This window comes from Trachypithecus francoisi, unplaced genomic scaffold (genome assembly GCF_009764315.1).
Source record: "Trachypithecus francoisi isolate TF-2019V2 unplaced genomic scaffold, Tfra_2.0 Lachesis_group14, whole genome shotgun sequence".
Classification (NCBI taxonomy): Eukaryota; Metazoa; Chordata; class Mammalia; order Primates; family Cercopithecidae; genus Trachypithecus; species Trachypithecus francoisi.
This window is the reverse complement of record NW_022681459.1, coordinates 43,192,005-43,219,327: the sequence shown is the minus strand read 5'-3', so window position 1 is coordinate 43,219,327 and position 27,323 is coordinate 43,192,005. Positions and strand designations below refer to the sequence as shown.

The following is a 27,323-nucleotide window of genomic DNA, read 5'->3' as shown; positions in this document are numbered from 1 at the left end:
AGATAGCTGGAACTGAACAGACAGCCCAGACAGACAAGCACGGATATAGTTAAAGGATCTTTTTCAAAGGAGCAAAGGCAATACAACAGAGAGTCTTCTTTTCTTTTCTTTTTTTTTTTTTTTTTTTTTTGAGACGGAGTCTTGCTCTGCCGCCCAGGCTGGAGTGCAGTGGCCGGATCTCACTCACTGCAAGCTCCGCCTCCCGGGTTCACGCCATTCTCCTGTCTCAGCCTCCCGAGTAGCTGGGACTACAGGCGCCCGCCTCGTCGCCCGGCTAGTTTTTTGTATTTTTTAGTAGAGACGGGGTTTCGCCGTATTAGCCAGGATGGTCTCGATCTCCTGACCTCGTGATCCGCCCGTCTCGGCCTCCCAAAGTGCTGGGATTACAGGCTTGAGCCACCGCGCCCGGCCTCTTTTCTCTTTTCTTTTTTTATTTTTTATTTTTGAGACGGAGTCTCGCTATCACCCAGGCTGGAGTGCAGTGGCCGGATCTCAGCTCACTGCAAGTTCCGCCTCCCAGGTTCACGCCATTCTCCTGCCTCAGCCTCCCGAGTAGCTGGGACTACAGGCGCCCGCCACGTCGCCCGGCTAGTTTTTTGTATCTTTTAGTAGAGACGGGGTTTCATCGTGTTAGCCAGGATGGTCTCGATCTCCTGACCTCGTGATCCACCCGTCCCGGCCTCCCAAAGTGCTGGGATTACAGGCTTGAGCCACCGCGCCCGGCCCTTTTCTCTTTTCTTTTCTTTTTTTTCTTTTCTTTTCTTTCTGAGACAGTCTCACTCTGTCATCCAGGCTGGAGTCTAGTGGCACAGTCACAACTCACTGCAGCCCCAATCTCCTGGGCTCAACCGATTCTCTCACCTTAGCCTCCCGATTACCTGGGACCAGAGGTGCACACCACCAAGCCTGGGTAATTTTTAAAATTTTTTGTAGAGATGGGGTCTCACAAATTGCCCAGGCTGGCCTTGAACCCCTGGGCTCAAGGGATGCTCCTGCCACAGCCTCCCAAAGTGTTGGGATTACAGGCATGAGCCACTGTACCCAGCAGTGTTTTCAATAAATGGTGCTGGAACAACTGGACATCCACATGCAAAAAAAAAAAAAAAAGAATCTAGATGTAGACCTTATATCCTATACAAAAAATAAACTCAAAATGGATCATAGACTTAACTATGCAGAACTATAAAGCACAGACGACAAGAGGCCAGGTGCGGTGGCTCACACCTATAATCCCAGCACTTTGGATGGCCGAGGCGGGTGGATCATGAGGTCAGGAGTTTGACACCAGCCTGACCAACATGGCGAAACCACGTATTTACTAAAAATACAAGAAAAGCAGCCGGGCATGATGGCACACACCTGTAATCCCAGCTACTCAGGAGGCTGAGGCAGGAGAATTGCTTGAATCCAGGAGGCGGAGGTTGCAGTGAACCAAGATTGCACCACTGCACTCCAGCCTGGGCGACAGAGCAAGACTCCATCTCAAAACAAACAAACAAAAAATAACATAAGAGAAAATCTAGGTGACCTTGGGTTTTGCAATGACTTTTTAGTCATTGACACCAAAGTCATGATTCGTGAAAGACATAATTGATGATTATGAAAACTTAAAAATTTGATGAAAATTAGAAACGTCTGCTCTGAGAAAGATACCATCAAAAGAATGAGAAGACAAGCCACAGACTGAAAAAAAAATTTACAAAAGACATGTCTGATAAAGGATTGTTATCCAAAATATACAAGGAGCTCTTAGAACTCAATGATTAGAGGCTGGGCTTAGAACTCAATGATTAGAGGCTGGGCCCAGTGGCTCACACCTGTAATCCCAGCACTTTGGGAGGCTGAAGCAGGCGGATCACCTGAGGTCGGGAGTTCGAGATCAGTCTCAACGTGGAGAAACCCCATCTCTACTAAAAACACAAAATTGCTGGGCGCGGTGGCTCAAGCCTGTAATCCCAGCACTCTGGGAGGCCGAGACGGGCGGATCACGAGGTCAGGAGATCGAGACCATCCTGGCTAACACGGTGAAACCCTGTCTCTACTAAAAATACAAAAAAAAAAAAAAAAAAAACTAGCCGGCAAGGTGGCAGGCGCCTGTAGTCCCAGCTACTCGGGAGGCTGAGGTAGGAGAATAGTGTAAACCCGGGAGGCAGAGCTTGCAGTGAACCGAGATCGCGCCACCACACTCCAGCCTGGGAGACAGAGGGAGACTCCGTCTCAAAAGAAACAAACAAACAGCCGGGCGCGGTGGCTCACGCCTGTAATCCCAGCACTTTGGGAGGCCGAGACGGGCGGATCACGAGGTCAGGAGATCGAGACCATCCTGACTAACACGGTGAAATCTCGTCTCTACTAAAAATACAAAAAAAATTAGCCGGGCGCAGTGGCGGGCGCCTGTAGTTCCAGCTACTCGGGAGGCTGAGGCAGGAGAATGGCATGAACCCGGGAGGCGGAGCTTGCAGTGAGTGGAGATCGCACCACTGCACTCCAGCCTGGGCAACAGAGCGAGACTCCGTCTCAAAAAAAAAAAAAAAAAATTAACTGGGCACTGTGGTGCATGTCTATAATCCCAGCTACTCCAGAGGCTGAGGCAGAGAATTGCTTGAACCTGGGAGGCAGAGGTTGTGGTGAGCCGAGATCGCGCCACTGCACTCCAGTCTGGGCAACAAGAGCGAAACTCCATCTCAAAAAAATAAAATAAAATAAAATAAAATAAAATAAGAAGAACTCAACAATTAGAAAACAAACAGCCCAATTTAAAAATGGACCAAAGACCATAACAAATACCTCACCAAAGAAGGTATACAGATGGTTAATAATCATATGAATAGATGTTCCACATCATATGTCATCAGGGAAATGCAAATTAAACAACAAGAAGATACCACTACAGACCTTTTATGGTGGCCAAAGTCCACTGACAACACGAAATGCTGACAGAATGTGGAGCAGCAGGAACTCTTATTCATTGCTGGTGCGGATAGGAAATGGTACCATCATGCTGGAAAACAGTCCGGCAGTCTCCTACAAAACAAAACATTATTTTACCATTTGGGCCGGACGCGGCGGCTCACACCAGTAATTCTAACACTTTGGGAGGCTGAGGTGGGTGGATTGCCTGAGCTCAGGAGTTCAAGACCACCCTGGGCAACACAGTGAAATCCCATCTTTACTACAAATACAAAAAATTAGCCGGGCGTGATGGCGGGCGCCTGTAATCCCAGCTACCCAGGAGGCTGAGGCAGGAGAATCGTTTGAACCCAAGAGGCAGAGGTTGCAGTGAGCCGCGGTCAGGCCATTGTACTCCATACTGCGCAACAGAGCAAGACTCCATCTCAAAAAAGAAAAATTAAAAAAGAAATATTATCTTATCATTTGATCCTGTGATCCAGCTTCTTTGTGTTTACCCAAAGGAGTTGAAAACTTCTGTCCATGCAAAAACCTGCACGGGGATGTTTATAACAGCTTTGCTCGTAAATGCTAAAACTTGGAAACAACCAAGATGTCCTTCAGTAGGGAGTGGAGAATAAACTGGTACATCCACACAGCAGAATATTACTCAGTTCTAAAAAGAAAGGAGCTATCAAACCATGAAAAGAAATGGAGGAAACTTAAATGTCATTTCAATGGCAAAAACCGCAGTAACTTTTGCATCAACCTAGGAAGTGAAAAGAACCCAATCTATCAAGACTCTAAACTGTGTGCTTCTGACCACATGATGTACTACAAAAAAGAAAAACTGGGGCCGGGAGCAGTGGCTCACGCCTGTAATCCCAGCACTTTGATAGGCCAAGGCAAGCGGTTCACAAGGTCAGGAGATCGAGACCATCCTGGCTAACACGGTGAAATCCCGTCTCTACTAAAAATACAAAAAAATAAGCTGGGCGTGGTGGTGGGTGCCTGCAGTCCCAGCTACTCAGGAGGCTGAGGCAGGAGAATCACTTGAACCCAGGAGGCGGAGGTTGCAGTGAGCCGAGATCATGCCACTGCACTCCAGCCTGGGTGACAGAACGAGATTCTGTCTCAAAAAAAAAGAAAGAAAAACTAAGGCCAGGTGTGATGGCTCACGTCTGTAATCCCAGCACTTTGGGAAGCTGAGGCCCGCAGGTTACTTGAGCTCAGGAGTTCAAGACCAGCCTGGGCAACATAGTGAGACCCCATCTCTATAAAAAAAAATTACAAAAACTAGCCAGGTGTGGTGGCATGCACTCAGTCCCAGCTACTCAGGAGGCTAAGGTGGAAGGACCTTTTCAGCCCAGGAGGCAGAGCCCAGCCTGGGGAGCAGAGTGAGGCCCAGTCACAAAAAAAAAAAAAAAAAAAAAAAAATTTAAGACAGTGAAACTACTTAATATGATATTATAATGGTGTATAGATGTTATTATACATTTTTCCAAATCCATAGAATGTACATCAAGAATGAACTCTAATGGAGGCCAGGCATGGTAGCTCATGTCTGTAATCCCAGCACTTTGGGAGACCAAGGCGAGCAGATCACTTGAGGTCAGGAGTTCAAGATCAGCCTGGCCAAAATGGTGAGACCCCGTCTCTATTAAAAATACAAAAATTGGCCAGGTGCAGTGGCCCATGCCTGTAATCCCAGCACTTTGGGAGGTGGCGGTAGGCAGATCACGAGGTCAGGAGTTCGAGACCAGCCTGGCCAATATGGTGAAACACCATCTCTACTAAAAATACAAAAATTAGCCAGGGGTGGTGGCACGTGCCTGTAGTCCCAGCTACTCAGGAGGCTAAGGCAGAAGAATCGCTTGAACCCAGGAGGTGGAGGTTGCAGTGAGCCAAGATCACAGCACTGCACTCCAGCCTGGGCAACAGAGCAAGATCCTGTCTCAAAAAAAAAAAAAATATATATATATATATACACATATATATATGTGTGTGTGTATATATATACACACACATACACAAAAATTAGCCAGGTGTGGTGGCATGCGCTTGTAATCCCATCTACTCAGGAGGCTAAGGCAGGAAAATTGCTTGAACCCTGGAGGCAGAGTTTACAGTGACCTGAGATCGTGCCACTGCACTCCAGCCTGGGAGACACAGTGAGACTCTGTCCCCAAAAAAAACAACAAAAAAAGAGTGAACCCTCATGGAAACCATGGACTCTGGGCGGTAGAGATGTGTCAATGTTGGTTAATTGATGGTAACAAATGCACCCCTCTGGTGGATGAAGTTGATAACATGGGAGTCTACGGATACACATGCAGGGGATGAGGGTATATAGGAAGTCACTGTACCTTCTGCTCAACTTTGTTGTGAACTTAAAACTGTTTTAAAAAAATAAAGTCTGAAAAATAACTGCTCCAAAAAAAAGGTCTATTTTAAAAAAATGTAGAAGACATGACAAAATATGCCAGGAAAAATCCATAAAGCCAAGGACAATCGTGAGCAAGCAATACAGATTTGAAAACCAGTCCCTGAACTTAATCAGGGCCCAAGCGTACACCAAAGACCTAGGTAGAAAACAGTCTGAGGAAGGACCAGGTTGTCTTTGGGGGAGCTGGCAGAGATACAGTATGCATGGTGTCAACATAGCCAACATATAATTTCAGACTATGTTAAAGATCCATAGAGCCCAGATAAGGTTTTTTGTTTGTTTTTTTGTTGTTTTAGTTGTTTTGTTTGTTTCTTTGTTTTTGTTTTCGTCTTTTTGAGATGGAATGTCACCCTGTCACCCAGGCTGGAGTGAAGTGGCGGGATCTTGGCTCACTGCAACCTCCGCCTCCTGGGTTCAAGCGATTCTCCTGCCTCAGCCTCCCTAGTAGCTGGGACTACAGGCGCTCTCCACCACGCCCGACTAATTTTTGCATTTTTAGTAGAGATGGGGTTTCACCGTGTTGGCCAGGGTGGTCTCAAACTCCTGACCTTGTGATCCACCCACCTCAGCTTCCCAAAGTGCTGAGATGACAGGCATGAGCCACCACGCCCAGTCCAGATAAGATTTTATTTGGTTTTATGCTTGTATGACTTCTGCCTTCCCTGGACTTCATATCTAATTTCTTTAACAGTTTCATCAGCTTCATTCTTGAGTCATACTTACTTAATAAACAAGACAAGATCAACAACAAGAAAGGTGGAAGAACATAACTGGTTTACCTGCACAGGAGCTAGATATTTTGCAATTCCATTGGCTGAGCGCAACACGAGGAGGATGACTAAGAGGAGCACACATGCACAACTGCTGCGTGGGAAACAGGGTGGCAGCGAATGGGTTGTCCTTGGAAGCTCAGCTTCAAGCAATGTTCTGTACCACTGAGTATCAGCAGCCGCTGACAAACCTGCTCGGCCTGTTGACACAGTTCAGGGCAGCTCTGTCCAGTGCAGGGTAGATGGCTGTGCACAAATAACTAGCAACGTGATGCAGGCTTCCCATGGTGAAATCAAAACACCAAAGGGCAGCCAGTCTTGACTTGTTCCTACGCTTCAAAAAAAGCTTCTGGGTGGTACTTAGGGATTCTGAATATGCAGGACACACAGAGGTAACCAGGGAGATGCTTACCTGGCAGAGAAGACACCATGATCACCTAACCAGGGAGTACACAGAGACAGCTAATAGATACAGAACCCTTCCTTCATGTTTGAAATTCAAATTTATAAAAGGCTTAAATATAATACATACTTATATATAAAAATTCAAAAAGTAGCCGGGTGCAGTGGCTCACACCTGTAATCCCAGCACTTTGGGAGGCCGAGGCAGGTGGATCACCTGAGGTCAGGAGTTCAAGACCAGCCTGGCCAACATGGTGAAACCCCTTCTCTACTAAAAATACAACAATTAGCCAGGTATAGTGGCTCATGCCTGTAGTCCCAGCTACTCAAGAGGCTGAGGCAGGAGAATCCTTGAACCCGGGAGGCAGAGGTTGCAGTGAGACCAGATCATGCCATCACACTCCAGCCTGGGGGACAAGAGGGAAGCTTCATCTCAAAAAAAAAAAAAAAAGTAGAAAATTGAAAAATAATAAAAGGCATTATTATTTTAATTAAGTTTAAAATAATATTTCCCTGTTGTAAAAGTTATTCATGCTTATCAGGAATAACTTGGAAAACAAAAAGTGTAACTCAAGAGGCTAAGACAGGAGAATCGCTTGGACCAGGGAGGTGGAGATTGCAGAGAGCTGAGATCGCATCACAGGACTCCAGCCTAGGCGAGAGAGTGAGACTCTGTCTCAAAAAAATAAAAAGAACGGCGGGGCGTGGTGGCTCACGCCTGTAATCCCAGCACTTTGGGAGGCCGAGACGGGTGGATCACGAAGTCAGGAGATGGAGACCATCCTGGCCAACACCGTGAAACCCCGTCTCTACTAACAATACAAAAAATTAGCCAGGCACGGTGGTGGGCGCCTGTGGTCCCAGCTACTCGGGAGGCTGAGTCAGGAGAATGGCGTGAACCCGGGAGGTGGAGCTTGCAGTGAGCCGAGATCGCACCACTGCACTCCAGCCCGGGCGACAGAGTGAGCCTCTGTCTCAAAAAATAATAATAATAATAAAATAAGATAAAGTAAAATAAAAAGTGTCAATACAATAAATTTTCAGTACTGATTACTCTCATCAAAACTATTCATTGCAGCACTTCTTTACATGTTAGCATCTGTTTTTCTCAAATGTTTAAATTCATACAATGATGTAACTCATACAACTCTTTCAAACTACTTGTTTTGTATGTTGGTAAGGTACCTTAAACAAAAAGGCCAGGCATGGTGGCCTTACCTATAATCCCAGCACTTTAGGAGTTTGAGGCTGGAGAATTGCTTGAGCTCAGGAATTTGAGACCAGCTTAGGCAGAAGAAAAAGAAAATAAAAGTAGAAATACAATACGTTTTCAGTGGTGATCCTTCTCATCAAAACAATTCATTGCAGCACTTCTTTTTTTTTTTTTTTTGAGACGGAGTCTCACTCTGCCGCCCAGGCTAGAGTGCAGTGGCGCCATCTCGGCTCGCTGCAAGCTCCGCCTCCGGGGTTCACCCCATTCTCCTGCCTCAGCCTCCGGAGTAGCTGGGATTACAGGCCTCCGCCACCACACCCAGCTAATTTTTTCTATTTTTAGTAGAGACAGGGTTTCACTGTGTTAGCTAGGATGGTCTCGATCTCCTGACTTTGTGATCCACCCACCTCGGCCTCCCAAAGTGCTGGGATTACAGGCGTGAGCCACCGCGCCTGGCTGGCAGCACTTCTTCACATGTTAACATCTGTTTTACATAGCAAGACCACCATCTCTATTTATATATGTATTTTTAAAATTAGCCAGGCACGGTGGCTCGCGCCTGTAATCCCAGCACTGAGAGGCTGAATGGGGAGGATGGCTTGAGCTCAGAAGTCTAAGACCAGCCTGAGCAACATAGTGAGACTCTGTCTCTACAAAAAATAATAATAATAATTTAAAAATTAACCGGGTGTGCTGGCACATGCCTGTAGTCCCACCTACTCAGGAGCCTGAGGCTGGAGGATCACTGGAGCCCAGGAGGTTGAGGTTGGCATTGTGGCACCTACTGCACTCCAGCCTGGTCAACAGAGCAAGACTCTGCTTAAAAAAAAAAAAACAGGCCGGGCGCGGTGGCTCAAGCCTGTAATCCCAGCACTTTGGGAGGCCGAGGCGGGCGGATCACGAGGTCAGGAGATCGAGACCATCCTGGCTAACACAGTGAAACCCCGTCTCTACTAAAAAAATACAAAAAACTAGCCGGGCGAGGTGGCGGGCGCCTGTAGCCCCAGCTACTCCGGAGGCTGAGGCAGGAGAATGGCTAAACCCGGGAGGCGGAGCTTGCAGTGAGCTGAGATCCGGCCACTGCACTCCAGCCTGGGTGGCAGAGCGAGACTCTGTCTCAAAAAAAAAAAAAAAAAAAACACAGAAAAACATAGGCCAGGCACAGTGGCTCACGCCTGTAAGCCCAGTGCTTTTTAAAATTATTATTATTAATTTTTTTCTTTATTATTTATTTTATTTAATTTTGAGACAGAGTCTCACTCTGTTGGCCAGGCTGGAGTACAGTGGTGCGATCTCAGCTCAGTGCAACCTCCACCTCCAGAAGCCCAGTACTTTGGAAGCCCAAGGTTAGTGGATCACTTGAGGTCAAGAGTTCGAAACCAGCCTGGCCAACACAGTGAAACCGTGTCTCTACTAAAAATACAAAAATTAGCTGGGTATATGGTGCACACCTGTAATCTCAGTTACTCAGGAGGCCAAGGCAAAGAATCGCTTGAACCAGGGAGGCGGAGGTTGCCGTGAGTCAAGATTGTGCCACTGCACTCCGGCCTGGACGACAGAGTGAGATTCTGTCTCAAAAAATAATAATAATAATAATAATAAAACAAAAAAGAGGCAAATTATAAATTAAATAAATTACTAAATAGGCCAGGCGCAGTGGCTCATGCCTATAATTCCAGCACTTTGGGAGGCCAAGGCGGGTGGAACACCTGAGGTCAGGAGTTGGAGACCAGTCTGGCCAACATGGTGAAACCCAGTCTCTACCAAAAATACAAAAATTAGCCAGGCATGGTGATGCCAGTGAACCGAGATTGTGCCACTGCACTCCAACCTGGGCAACAGAGACTCTGTCTCAAAAAACAAAACAAAACAAGCAAAAAAAAAAATTAGTGAATAGTATATAAAGTGCCAGTATTGTTAGTTTTGGTTTTAACATAATACTAACTTCCAAATCTATCTCCTTGGTGAAATAAATCGAATAAAACTGGGCTAAGGGAATGAATTTGCCAGTGCAACAAAGATGACTACCATTCTGCCCTGCCTCCTGAATCATGAAAGGGGTGGTCTTCTGACGTCCTTCCTCTTCACAGGCACCTGCGGAGGGAGGCAGCCACTGTGGGGAGGTAACAGAGCATCTGCAGCTGACTGGGAAGCCCTCCTAACTGGCGCACCTGAGGGGCTGGGTGCCCCTGTGCTGCTTCTGGCTGCCCTGGCCTGTGGTAGTAGTAAGTCTCCTCCTCACCTCCCTCTGGCCCAAGCATGGAAAACACCAAGTCTTCCTCTCTCCTGAACACAGTTGGGACTAGTGGGAATTTACCAAAGGAACTTTCCTAAAAATTAAGGAAAGCCAAAAAGAAAATAAACAAGGGAAATAAAAATCACAGAGGCGACAGGCAGCATCCAGGTTTCTGAGCTTACAATAGCTCACTCGTGGACCACTCCATTTCTGGTTTGCTGGGGCCCTCCCGGGAAACCCTCCTTCACAACACAGGTCTGTTCCCTACAGAGGCAGGACTGCGTGAGGCTTACTGTCCTGGTTCTTTTTTTTTTTTTTCTTGAGACGGAGTCTCGCTCTGTCGTCCAGGCTGGAGTGCGGTGACGCAATCTCGGCTCATTGCAAGCTCTACCTCCCGGGTTCACGCCATTCTCCTGCCTCAGCCTCCTGAGTACCTGGGACTACAGGCGCCCGCCACCACGCCCAGCTAATTTTTTGTATTGTTAGTAGAGACGGGGTTTCACCGTGTTAGCCAGGATGGTCTCCATCTCCTGACCTCGTGATCCTCACGTCTCGGCCTCCCAAAGTGCTGGGATTACAGGCGTGAGCCACTGCGCCCGGCCTCGTCCTGGTTCTTAAGAAAACCGTGAGTCACAAAAGGCTGATAGTTCACGGCCTTCATCTCCCGAGGCACCTAAGCGTCTTCTTTTTTTTTTTTTTTTTTTTTTTGAGACGGAGTCTCGCTCTGTCGCCCAGGCTGGAGTGCTGTGGCCGGATCTCGGCTCACTGCAAGCTCCGCCTCCCGGGTTCACGCCATTCTCCTGCCTCAGCCTCCCGAGCAGCTGGGACTACAGGCGCCCGCCTCGTCGCCCGGCTAGTTTTTTGTATTTTTTAGTAGAGACGGGGTTTCACCGTGTTAGCCAGGATGGTCTCGATCTCCTGACCTCGTGATCCACCCGACTCGGCCTCCCAAAGTGCTGGGATTACAGGCTTGAGCCACCGCGCCCGGCCCTAAGCGTCTTCTTTAACCGTCCATCTCTAGGATGGAGAACATTTTTTATGTGTAGTGTCTTCTAGAGAGAGTTCCCATGTTCCAATCTCTGTGAGAAGGACAGGAATGAGAAGAGCCCAGGCCTGGCCGCTGTCTGAATCCAGGCTTTGATGCCTCCTGTCTGGGGACTTTTTCTTATTAAACCACTTTATTTTATTTTATTATTTTTGAGCCTGTCGTCCAGGCTGGAATGCAGTTGTGCAATCTCAACTCACTGCAAACTCCACCTCCTGGGTTCAAGCGATTCTCCTGCTTCAGCCTCCTGATTAGCTGGGACTACAGGCACGTGCCACCACGCCTGGCTGATTTTTGTATTTTTAGTAGAGACAGAGTTTCACCATGTTGGCCAGGCTGGTCTTGAACTCCTGACCTCAAGTGATTTGCCTGCCTCAGCCTCCCAATAAACCACTTTATTATTCACAAACCATATAATTCACCCATATAAAGTATAAAATTACATGGTTTTCAGTACATTCAGAGTTGTGCAACCATCACCACAATCCATTTTATAACATTTCATCTTCCCTAGAAAAGAATCACCTACCTATTAATGTCACTCCCCCTTTCCCCAAACCTCCCCCACTAGTTCCCTCAGCCCCCACCTTAGGCAACCATTAATCTTTTTGTTGCTAGAGACTTGCCAATACTGCTGACTACATATGCTTGAAAAACTTCTTTGGTTCTCCATTTCTTCCTATGTAAAACAGAGCTAATGATAGCCCCACTCCACATATGCAGCCCATAGGAGGCAGTCCACAAAAATTAGTTCTCTGGCCAGGCACAGTGGCTCACGCTTGTAATCCCAGCACTTTGGGAGCCCGAGGCAGGTAGATCACAAGGTCAGGAGTTCGAGACCAGCCTGGCCAATATTGTGAAACCCTGTCTCTACTAAAAATACAAAATTTAGCCAGGCGTGGTGGTACGCCCCTGCAGTCCCAGCTATTCAGGAGGCTGAGGCAGGAGAATCACTTGAACCCAGGAGGCGGAGGTTGCAGTGAGCCAAGATTACACTCTTGCACTCCAGCCTGGCAACAGAATGAGAGTCCATCTCAAAAAAAAAAAAAAAACAAAAAAAACAAAAAATAGTTCTCCACATACACCACCTGCTATGTACCCACAAAAATTAAAAATTTACAATGAGTTCTCTCATTCCCTTTCTTCAGGACCTTAACACACCAAACTTTGTTTGTTTTGGTATTATGTTGTTTTGCCTTAATTACACCTGTGCTGAAGCAGAGACGTCATCACTTGTATTTTATAAGAACAGGGTTCATGGGCCAGGCACGGTGGCTCATGCCTATTATCCCAGCACTTTGGGAGGCCGAGGTGGGTGGATCATCTGAGGTCAGGAGTTCGAGACCAGCCTGGCCAACATAGTGAAACCCCGTCTCTACTAAAAATATAAAAATTAGCCAAGCATGGTGGTGGGTGCCTGTAATTCCAGCTACTTGGGAGGCTGAGGCAGAGAACTCTTGAACCTGGGAGTGGAGGTTGCAGTGAGCCGAGATCACGCCACTGCACTCCAGCCTGGGCAGCAGAGTGAGACTCCATCTAAAAAAAAAAAAGAATAGGGCTCATGTCGCTGAGGTAAAGACCACCCATTTTCCCCCTCTGGGCCCAGGGTATGAGCAAGGTTCTCAGCACCAGGCGCACCAGCAATAACAATAATCTCTGTCCTTTGCTGAGAGCTCACTATGTGCTAAGCATTGTTCCAGGAGTTGTGTATGTAATAATTAATAATCCTCATCAACCCTATGAGACAAGCGCTGCTGCTATTCCTGTTCTGCAGATGAGGAACTGGAAGCGTGCAGCGTGAAGTAACCTGCCCCAGTTCCACAGCTAGCAGGAGTGCTGGAGCCAAGCTGCAACCTGGGCAGGCTGCTCAGAGCCTGCACGAATGACTGCGCCACCTGTGCCTCTCCAGTGCCAACCCCCCGTTTGTCATCAACAACAGGAGGGACTGACTGGAGGCCCGCTGCAGCTCAGAGAGTTTGTCCATTTCTGGGCTGGTATTGATTAACCTGTTTATATTCCACACTATCAGAGCCTGGATCACCTGGAAGACACTCCTTTCTAGACGCAGCAACGCAGGAGAGTTGGTGACTTCAGGGACGGTGGCTGAAGGTCTGCAAAGGCAGGTCAGGAGGTGTGGAGGCATTTGTTTCTATATCATATCACCAACCACAATACCACTCTGGGATGGAAAGATTCTATATTTCCAAATAGTGTGCAACTGGGCCGAGCTGGTGGAAAAGTCTTACCTTAGCGAAATGTCTATGTTACTTATCAAGCTCATTTCTTGGGACCACATCATGCCCCCACTTACCTTAATATTGAGAATGCTTAATCATTCGTTTGAATTATTTATGTCTCCCCCCGATTCTCTAGGCTATATGAGGACAATGTCTTAACCGATACATCTCTAGGTTCCTTAAGATTAATACTGGTAGGCCAGGTGCAGTGGCTCACACCTGTAATCCCAGCATTTTGGGAGGCTGAGGCGGGCGAATTGCTTGAGCTCAGGAGTTCCAGACCAGCCTAGGGAACATGGTGAAATCCTGTCTCTACTAATATATATATAGTATATACCTATATTATATATATACACATATATTATATATACGTGTGTGTGTATGTATGTGTGTGTGTGTGTGTATAAAAGCTGGATGTGGTGGCACATGCCTATAATCCCAGCTACTTGGGAGGCTGAGGCAGGAGAATCACTTGAAGCCAGGTCAGGGGCTGGTGGGGGGTGTGGCGTGGAGGTTGCAGTGAGCCGAGATCGCACCACTGCACTTGAGCCTGGGTGACAAAGGGAGACTCTGTCTCAAAAAAAAAAGAGGAAAGTTTGCTTGCTCCAGGTCAGCTCTGGGGGAACCCAGTTTGAATAGGAAATAATATCTAACAGATACTCTTAATAGCTTCTATTCTCTTCTTAGTCAACTAATGTTTTTTGTTTTTGTTTTTGTTTGAGACAGGGTCTGGCTCTGTTGCCCAGGTTGGAGTGCAGTGGCTCAATCTTGGTTCACTGCAATCTCTTGGGCTTAGCTAGTGATCCTCCCACCTCAGCTTCCTGAGTAGCTGGAACTACAGGTGCCCGCCACTGCACCTGGCCAGATGGTCAACTCATTTTTTTTTTTTTTTTTGAGACAGAGTCTCGCTCTGTCACCCAAACTGGAGTGCAGTGGCCGGATCTCAGCTCACTGCAAGCTCCACCTTTCGAGTTCATGCCATTCTCCTGCCTCAGCCTCCCGAGTAGCTGGGACTATAGGCGCCCGCCACCTCGCCCAGCTAGTTTTTTGTATTTTTTAGTAGAGACGGGGTTTCACCGTGTTAGCCAGGATGGTCTCGATCTCCTGACCTTGCGATCCGCCCGTCTCGGCCTCCCCAAGTGCTGGGATTACAGGCTTGAGCCACCGCGCCCGGCCAACTCATTTTTAAGAAGGACAGCTCGTTGCTGGGCGCAGTGGCTCACACCTGTAATCCCAGCACTTTGGGAGGCCAAGGTGGGCAAATCACCTGAGGTCAGGAGTTTGAGACCAGCCTGGCCAACATGGTGAAACCCTGTCTCTACTAAAAAATACAAAAATTAGCCGAGCGTGGCAGGCGACTTAATCCTAGCTACTTGGGAGGCAGAAGCAGGTGAATCGTTTGAACCCGGGAGGCGGAGGTTGCAGTGAGCCGAGATTGAGCCATTGCACTCAAACCACAGGGACAAGAGCGAGACTTCTCTTAAAACAAAACAAAACAAAACAAAAAAAAAAAAAAAGAAAGACTGCTTGTTAAGCTATCAATGTAGTGTCTACTTTTTTACTTCATTCTGAAAAATTCAGTATAATTTGCAAAATTTTCCACTAGAAATATTTTGAGAACACATACATACATTTTTTTCTTTTGGGTGTGTACACATTCCCAAAATATTGTAATTGGAATGTTTCTAGACTTTTTGAGGGCCTTTCAGAGCAGCAAAGAACCAAAAAAAAAAAAAAAATCTAAATCTATATCATTTAAATTGATGATACTAACAAGGCAACTCAAGGTTTTTCACCTTAAACTGACTATAATCTTGTTATTTTACGGCCTGTGTGAATCTTGGTATTAACATAGAGAAAATAATTTTTTTGGCAAACACATAAAGGAAAACATTTAAAGAGACAGACTAACTTGCTCATTTTACAGATGAGGAAATTGAGATGCAGAAAGTGAACTGATTTGCTTCAGGTCCCTTGCTTAGTAAATAACAAATGGGGAACTAGAACTCAGCATTTCTGATTCCTGATTCTTCAACTTTCCCCTTATACCTGTGGCCTTGTCAACAGAAAAATGATTTTCCATTTGTATTAAGTACATCTTCTAGTATTTATTTATGCAATTTTTGAGACAGAGTCTCTCTCTGTCGCCCAGGCTGGAGTGCAGTGGCACGCTCTCAGCTCACTGCAACCTCTGCCTCCTGGGTTCAAGCGATTCTCCTGCCTCAGCCTCCTGAGTAGCTGGGATTACAGGCATGCACCACCACGCCCAGCTAATTTTTGTATTTTTAGTAGAGACAGGGTTTCACCATGTTGGCTGGGCTGATCTTGAACTCCTGACCTCAAGCAATCCACCCTCCTCAACCTCCCAAAGTACTGGGGTTACAGGCGTGAGACACGGCACCTGGCCTTTATTTATTTATTTACTTTTTTTTTAGACAAGGTCTCGCTCTATTGCTCAGGCTGGAGCTCAGTGACGTGATCATAGCTCACTGCAGCCTCAATCCCCTGGGCTCAAGCAATTCTCCCACCTCAACCTCCCTCGTACTGAGGACCACAGGCGGGCACCACTATGCCCAGCTGATTTAAAAGGGAAGTTTTGCAGAAACACTGTCCTGCTATGTTGCCCAGAGTGGTTTCGAACTCCTGGGCTCAAACAATCCTCCTGCCTTGGCCTCCCAAAGTGCTGGGATTACAGGTGTGAGCCACTGTGCCTGGTTCTAGTTTATTTTAAATGGTTGACCGCTTCAGGCAAGGCATCTGTTTGGAATCACTCCACCTTTACCCCCTCCTTTGGCAGAGATTGTGAATTATCTTCCCACATCCATCCTCTCCTTCTTCCCTCAGAATACAAGCCCTGATTTTCAACTGGGCGTGAAACTGCTCCTTCTCCTCCCTGCTGATGGGGCACAAGGGCTGATGGCATCAGGAGGTAGAAACTGTGTGTTGAGGACAGTAGAGCTCTTAGAAGGAGCCTGGCCTCTGCCTACTGCAGAGCCTCCACACCTGTCTTCCTTTGGGACAACACATTTTATATTGTTTAAGTCACTTCTGTTGTCGTTGTTACCTGCAGCCAATTTAATCCGGAACCTAACAAGTGCTCCGTCCCTCCACCCTTATGTCTCTGCCCACAAAAGCGGTTTCCAGAGCTGTGCCCAGGTCCCATCTCTAGGAGCCTGGTCCCTCTCTGGTGGGGTCTCCTGACTTTCTGTCCTCTCTGCCTTTGTCATAGAATAGTACATTGCTGAGCTGGTTATTCTCTGGCCCCTGCCATCCTTTCTCTGCCTCTTCTCCATCGCAAGAGGCTGATTCCTGCAGACCTATCACTCGGGCTCCCTTGCCAGTTGGCTGGGTGCTAAATGGCTGGGCCACTTGGAGGGAACACTGAGGGCTCAGAAGGCAGGAGGAGAGAGGGATGGGCTGTTTCCTGCTCTGCTCTGTTCCTGCTTTGGTGTTTAGCTCTGGCACTGACTACACTTCTCTATGACTGTCTCACTGGCAGGGCAGTCCCTTCTCCTATCTCTCTCTGCGGTGCCATTCACACTGTCTGCACCCGTGCCCCTTCAGGCCTGGCGGTGACAGTGGCTCCCTGCCTTTTCTGGTTCCTGAGTGCCTCGGCATCCCACGTCGGCTCCTTTAACCTTGCTCCCCCTCTGTAAAAAGTCATTCATTTCCTTCTCCTCTGAATTCCTTCGGAGTGGGCCTCTGTATCCTGCTGGACTGTAACTAATAAATTACAACATAGTTGTTTGCTTACTTCTGTCTCCCTTCCTGGAGTATAAGTTTCCTGAAGGTAAGAAACATTGCCTTTTTTTTTTTTTTTTTTTTTTTGCAGCTTATAGCATCATAGCATAATTTTTGACCCAGGAGTATTTGTTGAAGAATGAATACGTGTACATTAATAAACGTGATAAACCCACAAGATATTTCTTTCAGCCAGGTGTGGTGGCATGCACCTGTAGTCCCAGCTACTCAGGAGGCTGAGGAGGAAGGATTGCTTGAGCCTGTGAGTTCACACCAGCCTGGGCAGCACAGTGGGATCCGATCTCAGAAAACACAAAAAGATATTTCTCTTCAGTATGCTTTCATAGTTTAGATTTTTATTTTAAGTATTCTATATTCTATTGGGAATAAGGAATACATCTTCCTTTCACCTCTAGCCAATAGCAACCCAGATCACCTTCCTGAAGCAAACATGCCAACAATGTTATTTTAACAAAAGCCATCCATATAAAACCAATGTTCGTCTTCCTCGGATCTTTATGTTTGGATACTACTAATTTAATACACTTTTTAATTTCTAAAGAGACTAGAGAAAATCATATGAGTTCCTTGATTAAGTTAAATTTGAAACTTTCAAAATATATTACAAGCTCGGAGAATTTTGAAGTACACTAGAAAATCTTATTGAAAAATAAAAAGTGGGCCGGGCGCGGTGGCTCACACCTGTAGCCCCAGCTACTCAGAAGGCTGACATGAGAGGAACTCTTGAGGGGAGGAGTTCAAGTCTGCAGTGAGCTATGGTCACTCCTGTGAAGAGCCACTGCTCTCCAGCCTGGGATACATAGAGAGACCCTGTGTTTAAAAACAAAAACTTGGCCGGGCGTGGTGACTCATGCCTGTAATCCCAGCACTTAGGGAGGCTGAGGCGGGCAAATCATGAGGTCAGGAGTTCAAGACCAGCCTGCCCAATATGGTAAAACCCCGTCTCTACTAAAAACACAAAAATTATTCGGGCGTGGTGCTGCACACCTGTAATCCCAGCTACTCGGGAGGCCGAGGAAAGAGAATCGCTTGAAACCAGGAGGCAGAGGTTGCAGTGAGCCGAGATCATGCCACTGCACTCCAGCCTGGGTGACAGTGAGACTCTGTTTCAAAAAAAAAAACAACAAAAAAAAACTAAACTAACAGTTGCTAAAATGTTTTTTGCAGGAGTCCTAGGGAGTGTGTGTATGGAAGAGCTTCAGTAGTCTTCACTCCTACTTCTGGGGCCTCCTGTTCTGTCTCCGGGAGGCACCAGAACCTGGGTCAGAACCTGGTCTGTGCACTTTCTCTGGTCTAAAACTTAGAGGTGTTTTTGACTAATTTCCTCTCCTGTAGCCTGCGTGGCCGAGCCAGGTTCCTGATGCTATCTTTGCAGCTTCTCGTCACCCATTGCTCTGACTTCCCACTGGTGCAAACCTAATCTTTGCCCTCATTACCTCATTCCTGCCTTTTGCACGTATCCTAAAATAGCTTCACCGCTTTTAATATGTCTCTCTTAAGTCCTTCCTGGCCCTAGGCAACCTACCCGAGCTGTTTCCCAATCCTCCCGAACAAACATTCTCCACTGAAGATAGCGTTGGGTAGTCCACCCCACAAGCACGCCTGCCCAATCCTGTCTCTGCCTGTTCCTTTGTTGATGTTGTTCCCCATATCTGAAATGCCTTTCCGCCTCCTATTCTGGCTATCCAGACCTCACCTCTAGTTTAAGTTCAGCTCAGATTTCACCTTCATCATGAGCTTTCCCCCAGCAACTCTAAGCCACAGTAATTGCTCCCTTTCGGTATCCCATAGCACTTGCTCATAGAATCAAAGAGCTGAGAGGAACCTCAGTGGGTAATGAAATCAAAACATTGGTTTTACCAAATGAGATTAAGCCATCTTTCCAAGGTTACCTTGTTTGGGTAGCAAGTGATAAGCAGGAACCAAGCCTCCCAGCTCTGGGCCCAGTGTTACGCCACAGACACTGTGCCATCTCTCTCCTCCACTTGCCTTTACATTTCATAGGAATTTATTTGTATTATTTACATTCGTTCCATGGAACAAAGTTGTATCTCCCTATACAATAGATTGAAAGCCTCTTTTGAGACTAAAAATCATGTCTTTTACTTCTTTAATATTCTCACAGCAAATATTACACACTCAAAAAGTCTTTGTTGTATTAATTTTTAAAAAAATTTTGGAGGCTGGGCACAGTGGTTCACATCTGCAGTCCCAGCACTTTGGGAGTCTGAGGTGGGAGGATTGCTTGAGCCCAGGAGTTCAAACCCACCCTAGGCAACATAGTGAGATCCCATCTCTAAAATAAATAAATAAATAAATAAATAAGCAAACAAAATTAGCTAGGTGTGATGGCACATACCTCTAGTCCTAACTACTCAGGAGGTAGAAGTGGGAGAATCGCTTGAGCCCAAGAGGTTATGGCTTTAGTGAGATGTGATTGTGCCACTGCACTCCAGCCTGGGAAACAGAGTGGGACGTTGTCTCAAAAAAAAAAAAAAAAGGCTGGGCATGGTGGCTCACGCCTGTAATCCCAGCACTTTGGGAGGCTGAGGCAGGTGGATAATGAGGTCAGGAGTTCAAGACCAGCCTGACCAACATAGTGAAACACCATCTCTACTAAAAAGATGAAAATTAGCCGGGCGTGGTGGCATGCACCTGTAATCCCAGCTATTCATGAGGCTGCAGCAGGAGAATCACTTGAAATGAGGAGGCAGAGTTTGCAGTGAGCCGAGATTGTACCATTGCATTCCAGCCTGGGCTACAGAGCTAGACTCCGTCTCAAAAAAAAAAAAAAAGAAAAAAAGGACAAAAAAGAAATGAATAAAAATTTTAAAAAATACGTTGAGGCGGGGCACAGCAGTTCATCCTGCATGGGAGAAGATTACTTGAGGCCAGGAGTTCAAAACCAGGCAACATGGTGAGACCTCACCTCTACAAAAGAATGTTTGTAGTGGCTCACGCCTATAATCCCAGTTATCTGGGAGGCTGGGAGTCAGGAGGATTTATTGCGCCCAGGAGTTCAAGACCAGCCTGGGCAACATGGCGAAACCCCATTTCTACATACAAAAAAATACAAAAATTAGTTTCAGCTACTTAGGGGGCTGAAGTGAGAGAATCACTTGAGCCCAGGAGGTGGAGGCTGCAGCAAGCGGTGTTCATGCCACTGTACTCCAGCCTGATCAACAAAGTGAGACCTAATTTTGTTTTTGTTTTTGTTTTTTTTTTGAGATGGAGTTCTGTTCTTGTCACCCAGGCTGGAGTGCAGTGGCACGATCTTGGCTCACTGCAACCTCCGCCTCCCGGTTCAAGTGATTCTCCTGCCTCAGCCTCCTGAGTAGCTGGGATTAAAGGTGCCCACCACCAAGCCCAGCTAATTTTTGTGTTTTTAATGGAGACAGGGTTTCACCTGTTGGCCAGCCTGGTCTCGAACACCTGACCTCAGGTGATCTGCCTGCCTCAGCCTCCCAAGGTGCTGGGATTACAGGCATGAGTCACTGCACCTGGCTGAGAGACCCAGTCTTAAAAAAGAAAGAAGAAAGAAAGAAAGAAAGAGAGAGAGAGAGAGAGGAAGGAAGGAAGGAAGGAAGGAAGGAAGGAAGGAAGGAAGGAAGGAAGGACGGGAAAAAGAATTTTTTTGTTTTTTGAGACGGAGTCTCACTCTGTTGCCCGGGCTGGAGAGTGCAGTGGCCGGATCTCAGCTCACTGCAACCTCTGCCTCCCAGGTTTACGCCATTCTCCTGCCTCAGCCTCCCGAGTAGCTGGGACTACAGGTACCCGCCACCTCGCCCAAGCTAGTTTTTTTTGTGTGTGTGTTTTAGTAGAGACGGGGTTTCACCGTGTTAGCCAAGATGGTCTCGATCTCCTGACCTTGTGATCCGCCCGTCTCGGCCTCCCAAAGTGCTGGGATTACAGGCTTGAGCCACCGCGTCCGGCCTGAGAAAAAGAATTTTTAAAATTATCTAGGTGCAGCGATGACCGCAAGTAGTCCCAGCTAATTGGGAGGCTAAAACACGAGGGATCCCTGAAGCTCAGGAATTAGAGTCTGCAGTGAGCCACTGCACTCCATCCTGGACAACGTGACAAAGGAAGGCCCTATCTCTAAAATAAGTTTAATGTAATATTTAATTTAATTTGAAAATTTAAAAATGTTGGGTCTTTTGACAGTTCTACAGGCTTGCACATGCTGAACGCATGGTAAATACTTCAGAAATGCTAGTTGCTTGATTAGCTGAGTGAAAGACAAACATAAACAGGTGTTCCTTTCTGCATTCAACTAAAGGCTATCACACATCAGGCAGCATTTAGGTGCGAGAAATGCACAGATTATTACATGAGATTGCACTCTGATAGGAGGTGATACACAAAGTTTTAGGAAAGGTGAATATGCACACAGCACTGCCATGCAATAAAATAACTCCTCCAGAGGAGTACTGGGAGGGTGGCCCAAAGAAGTCTCCTTTGAGATTAATCTTTTTTTTTTTTTTTTTTGAGGTGGAGTCTTGCTCTGTCGCCAGGCTGGAGTTCAGTGGCTGGATCTCGGCTCACTGCAACCTCCGCCTCCTGGGTTCAAGCGATTCCCCTGCCTCAGCCTCCTGAGTAGCTGGGACTACAGGTGCCTGCCACCATGCCCAGCTAATTTTTTGTATTTTTAGTAGTGACAGGGTTTCACCATGTTGGTCAAGATGGTCTGGATCTCCTGACCTGTTGATCTGCCCGCCTCAGCCTCCCAAAGTGCTGGGATTAAAGGCATGAGCCACCACGCCCAGCCTGAGATGCATCTTGAAGGACAAGCACAATTTCCTCAAGTATGTATAGGAAAAGAACTTCCAGAATCAGGGTCAGCAGACACATAGAGGTGGGAAAGTGTGTATTGTTCAGAGGAGAGTAGGGGTCTGGCCTATGTTTGTGTTGAGAAGTTGAGGTGGAGGCAGGTTGGTGGGATGGAGTGCAGAGAACCTTGCATGCAGGGGTAAGGAGTTTGGAGCTTATCCTGTAGGCAATGCAGAGACAGGAAATGTTTTCAAGCAGAGAAGTGACAGGATCAGATACTTAGAAACAGTGAGCAGGGTGGCCTGGAAAGAAGAGCCTGCAGGCAAGGACACCAGTCAGGACACAATTCCAGGCTTCCACTGAAGGAGGACTAGCAGCAGGCAGGGGCCAGGAGGGGCGGAGCAGAGACCATAGAGTGCCGATTTTTGTCTTCCAAATATAAAAGTTATACATGAGAGACATGTATAATGATGTACAACAGTGTTACTAGTAAGTACAACAATGTTAATGGTAATATATGTACATAATGGTATTACATGCAGTTTTTCTTGTTTCAAATTTTTTATGTTTTTTTTTTTTTCCATTATTTAGTTTTTGAGACAGGGTCTCCCTCTCTGTCACTCAGGCTGGAGTGCAGTGGCTCAATCACAGCTCACTGCAGTCCCAATTTCTTAGGCTCAAGTGATCCTCCTGCCTCAGCCTCCCGAGTAGCTAGGACTACAGGTGCTTGCCACTATGCCCAGTTAATTTTTGTATGTTTTGTAGAGATGGGGGCTTCACCATCTTGACCAGGCTAGTCTTGAACTCCTGATCTTGTGATCCACCCTCCTCGGCCTCCCAAAGTGCTGGGATTACAGGCGTCAGCCACCAGCCTGATCTTTTTTTTTGAGACAGAGTCCAGCTCTGTTGCCCAGGCTGGAGTGCAATGGTGTGATCTCAGCTCACTACAACTTCCACCTCCCAGGTTCAAGTGATTCTTCTGCCTCAGCCTCCTGAGTAGCTGGGATTACAGGTGCATGCAACCATGCCTAGCTAATTTTTGTATTTTTAATAGAGACAGAGTTTCACCATGTTGGCTAGGCTGTTCTCGAACTCCTGACCTCAAGTGATCCACCCACCTTAGTCTCCCAAAGTGTTGGGATTCCAGGCATGAGCCACCACACCTGGCCATGGCCTTAAAATTATTCTGTAGAGGTGAAGTCTCCCTATGATACCTGGTTTTGAACTCCTGGCCTCAAGCACTTCTCCCAACTTGATCCTTGGCCTCCCAAAGTGCTGGTACTGGGTATTACAGTCATGAGCCATTGTGCCCAGTCTTGACATTTTTTTTTAATTCATTTCTTTTTTCTTTTTCTTTTTCTTACTTCCTTTTTTTTTTTTTTTTTTTGAGACAGTGCCTCACGTCATTGCCCAGGCTGGAGTGCAGTGGTGCAATTGCAGCTCACTGCAGCCTCAACCTCTTGGGCCCAAGAATTTCCCATCTTCACCTCCTGAGTAGCTGGGACTACAGGCACACACCACCACACCTAGCTAATTTTTTTTTAAATTTTATTTTACTTTTTCAGACAGAGTCTCACTCTGTCGCCAGGGTCGGAGTGCAGAGGTGCAATCTGGGGTGACTGCAACCACCGCCTTCTGGGTTCAAGTGATTTTTCCACATCAACCCCCTAAGTATGTGGGTCTACAGGCTCGCGCCACCACGCCTATCTAATTTTTGTATTTTTTGTAGAGACAGGGTTTCACCATGTTGGCCAGGGTGGTCTCAAACTCCTGGGCTCAAGCAATCCACCCCCTTGGCCTCTCAAAGTGCCAGATTTACAGGCATGAGCCCCTGAGCCTAGTGACTTTTTTATGTGATGTGGATTTTCCTGTATTTTAAAAGTTTTACACATTGAACATATATTATATATTATTCTAGTATGTTATTCATTATATGACATACATTACTATGATTAGTAAAAGTTAACACTATTTTTAAAATAACACGTGGTCATTATGAGATACTTCAGAAAAACAGAAATGTATGAACAACAAAAATTTTGAAATCACCCATAAAAATGCTCATGTCATTACAAAGGGGAAAAGGATACAAAATTATATATATAATTTCATTTTTATTAAAAAGTATTTATGTAGTCGGGCACGGTGGCTCAAGCCTGTAAACCCAGCACTTTGGGAGGCTGAGGTCAGGAGTTCGAGACCAGGCACATTGCCTGAGGTCAGGAGTTCGAGACCAGCCTGGCTAACATGGTGAAACCCCATATCTACTAAAAATATAAAAATTAGTCCGGGCACAGTGGCTCACACCTATAATCCTAACACTTTGGGAGGCCGAAGCAGGCAGATCACCTGAGGTCGGGAGTTCGAGACCAGCCTGACCAACATGGAGAAATCCCGTCTCCACTAAAAATACAAAATTAGCCAGGTGTAGTGGCACATGCCTGTAATCCCAGCTGCTCTGGAGGCTGAGGCAGGAGAATCACTTGAACCTAGGAGGTGGAGGTTTCAGTGAGCCGAGATCACACCATTGCAGTCCAGCCTGGGCAAGAAGAGTGAAACTCCGTCTCAAAAAAGAAAAAAATACAAAAATATAAAAATTAGCCAGGCGTAGTGGCACACATTTGTAGTCCCGGCTACTCAGGAGGCTGAGGCAGGAGAATTGCTTGAACCTGGGAGGTGGAGGTTGCAGTAGCAGAGATCACGCCACTGCACCCTAGCATGGGCGACAGAGCAAGACTCCGTCTCAAAAAAAAAATTTTATGTAAGACAGGGAGCGTTGGCTCATGCCTGTAATCCCAGCACTTCAGGAGGCTGAGGTGGGTGGATCACCTGAGGTCAGGAGTTCCAGACCAGCCTGAACAACATAGTGAAATGCCATCTCTACTAAAAATACAAAACTTAGCCAGGCATGGTGGCATGCACCTGTAATCCCAGCTATTTACGAGGCAGAGGCAGGAGAATCGCTTGAACCTGGGAGGTGGAGGTTGCAGTGAGCCGAGATTGTGCCACTGCACTCCAGCCTGGGGGACAGAGCAAGACTCTTTTTTTTTTTTTTTTTTTTGAGAAGGAGTCTCGCTCTGTCTCCAGGCTGGAGTGCAGTGGTCTCGGCTCACTGCAAGCTCTGCCTCCCAGGTTCACGCCACTCTCCTGCTTCAGCCTCCCGAGTAGCTGGGATTACAGGTGCCCACCACCATGCCTGGCTAAATTTTGTATTTTTAGTAGAGTTTCACCATGTTGGCCAGGTTGGTCTTGACCTCCCAACCTCAAGTGATCCATTCGCCTCTGCCTCCCAAAGTGCTGTTTTGATTACAAGTGTGAGCCAGTGTGCCCAATCAGCCTGACTGTTTATTTTAAAATTGGGGAGTTTCTGTTGTCCCTGGACTCAATATGAACCAATGGTGTGATGAGCTGCCAAAATCCTAATGCTGGCTTGGTTGTCCTAAGATACACATGCTTATCAGCTCAAGGGAAGGGAGCGACACTATCACACTGGGCATTGGTGAAATAACTTCTGCTTTGTTTTGTTTGTTAGGTACAATCCCAAGAAGAACCTTGACAAGGTTCAACAGGACTTTAAGAAGTCTTGGAATCCTGCCACTGCACTCCAGCCTGGTGACAGAGTAAGACTCCCTCTCAAAAAAAAAAAAAAAAAGAAGTCTTGGGCTGGGCTCCGTGCCTCAGGCGTGTAATCCCAGCACTTTGGGAGGCTGAGGCAGGCGGATCACCTGAGGTCAGAAGTTTGAGACCAGCCTGGCCAACACAGTGAAATCCTGTCCCTAGTAAAATTACAGAAATTAGTCGGGCATGGTGGCACACTCCTGTAGTCCCAGCTACTCGGGAGGCTGAGGCAGGAGAATCACTTGAACCAGGGAGGTGGAGCTTGCAGTGAGCCGAGATGGTGCCACTGCACTCTAGCCTGGGTGACAGACCAAGACTCCATCTCAAAAACAACAACAACAAAAGTCTTGAATCCACGTCATGCGAGGAAGGAGCGAGGGAAGGGCCACAGCTCTGTCCTTAGCTCTTGGCCCTCCTCCCTTCCCACGTCCTCCCTGGGGAGCCTCGCCAAGGGCTTGCTACACACTGCTGGCTCCCGCACACGTCCACTGGGACCTCCCTGCTGGTCCTGTGCGTCCGGCTGGTCATCAGCTCATCGTGCCTCAGGGTTCCAACCTGTACACCTGCTTGCTTCAACTTTCTCTCAAGACCGATGGTCTGGATTTCAGGCAGTGAGGTCATCCCTTGCCCAGTCACGCCAGTGTGGGATATGATGAGGTTTCTCTTCAAATAGCCTGATCAATCCTTTATTCTTTAATTCACATACCCTCCCACCCCTTTTTCCTTTTTCCCTGTTTTTCCTTTCCACCTTTGTTACATGCCCTGACACGCCACAGTGCCAGGCTTATCAGTACCAGCTCACATTCCTTTCCTTGTTTAAAAAAAAGACGGCCGGGCGCGGTGGCTCACGCCTGTAATCCCAGCACTTTGGGAGGCCGAGGCAGGCGGATCACGAGGTCAGGAGATGGAGACCATCCTGGCTAACACGGTGAAACCTCGTCTCTACTAAAAAATACACAAAAAACTAGCCAGCCGTGGTGGCAGGCGCCTGTAGTCCCAGCTACTCGGGAGGCTGAGGCAGGAGAATGGCGTGAACCCAGGAGGCAGAGCTTGCAGGGAGCGGAGATCACACCACTGCACTCCAGCCTGGGCGACAGAGCGAGACTCCGTCTCAAAAAAAAAAAAAAAAGACTAGCTCTCTAACTCATTACAGACACCCCTTCCCCATTTCCCCTCTCTCCCTTACTTGCCCACCTTATCTAAAGAAAGTTCAAATGTCTAGCCCACCAGGATTAGTTCAGGGTGTGCAACCCGACCCCGGCCAATGGGGAAGAGTACAGGGGCAGGACTTCGTCAGGAATAAAGGCTCTTGTGCCCCTTTGTTCAGGTGTGCTCTCATGGCGACTGGCCAAAGGAAAGCACCCCTCTGGGCAAAAGTAAAATTGCTTTGCTAAGAATCCTTTATTTGAGTGTTCAATCTCCTTAAGATTTTAAGCTTTATTCCCAACACAAGTAATCTAGGACATATATTTCTCAAGCAGCACACAAATCACTGACCAAAGCCTGTGGGTTCTAGCTGCACAATATTGTCCTGGCTCGCCCTTTTCTCCATGCCCTCTCCTCTTGCCTTAGGTTAGGACCTCACTTCTTCCTGCCTGAATTACTGACTTCAGTCTATTTTCTAACTCGTCTTTCTGACTACAATCTGTTTGCTCCCTTTGCTTCTTCAAGCCACTCTCCGCAATTCTGCCAATGTTCTAAACGTAAACAGTTTCTATCATTTTCTTGCTTAAACTCTTTCAGTGACTTCCCCAAATGTGTCAGCACGAAGCTTTAACTCTGAGCTGACCACTAAAGGACTCTCTTCACCTGGCTCCTGTTTACATCTGTAGCCTCATTCTTCTACCACCACCCACAAATATGCTTTGCCCCAAACACTCCGAGTGACGCGGCTGTTTTATGCCACTGTGCCTCCTAGCTTCCCCCTTGTCCACC

The 27,323-nt window shown here is 47.1% G+C and overlaps 1 long non-coding RNA gene across 1 annotated transcript; it reads right to left on the bottom strand.

Annotated features, from left to right (window-relative positions):
* Positions 1 to 218: 218 nt before the first annotated feature.
* On the bottom strand, positions 219 to 23,526 carry LOC117096706. Its single transcript, XR_004442600.1, has 3 exons — positions 23,456 to 23,526; positions 13,309 to 13,312; positions 219 to 248 (listed from the first exon to the last, which is right to left on the bottom strand). It is a non-coding gene; the product is annotated as an uncharacterized LOC117096706 (long non-coding RNA).
* Positions 23,527 to 27,323: the final 3,797 nt, after the last annotated feature.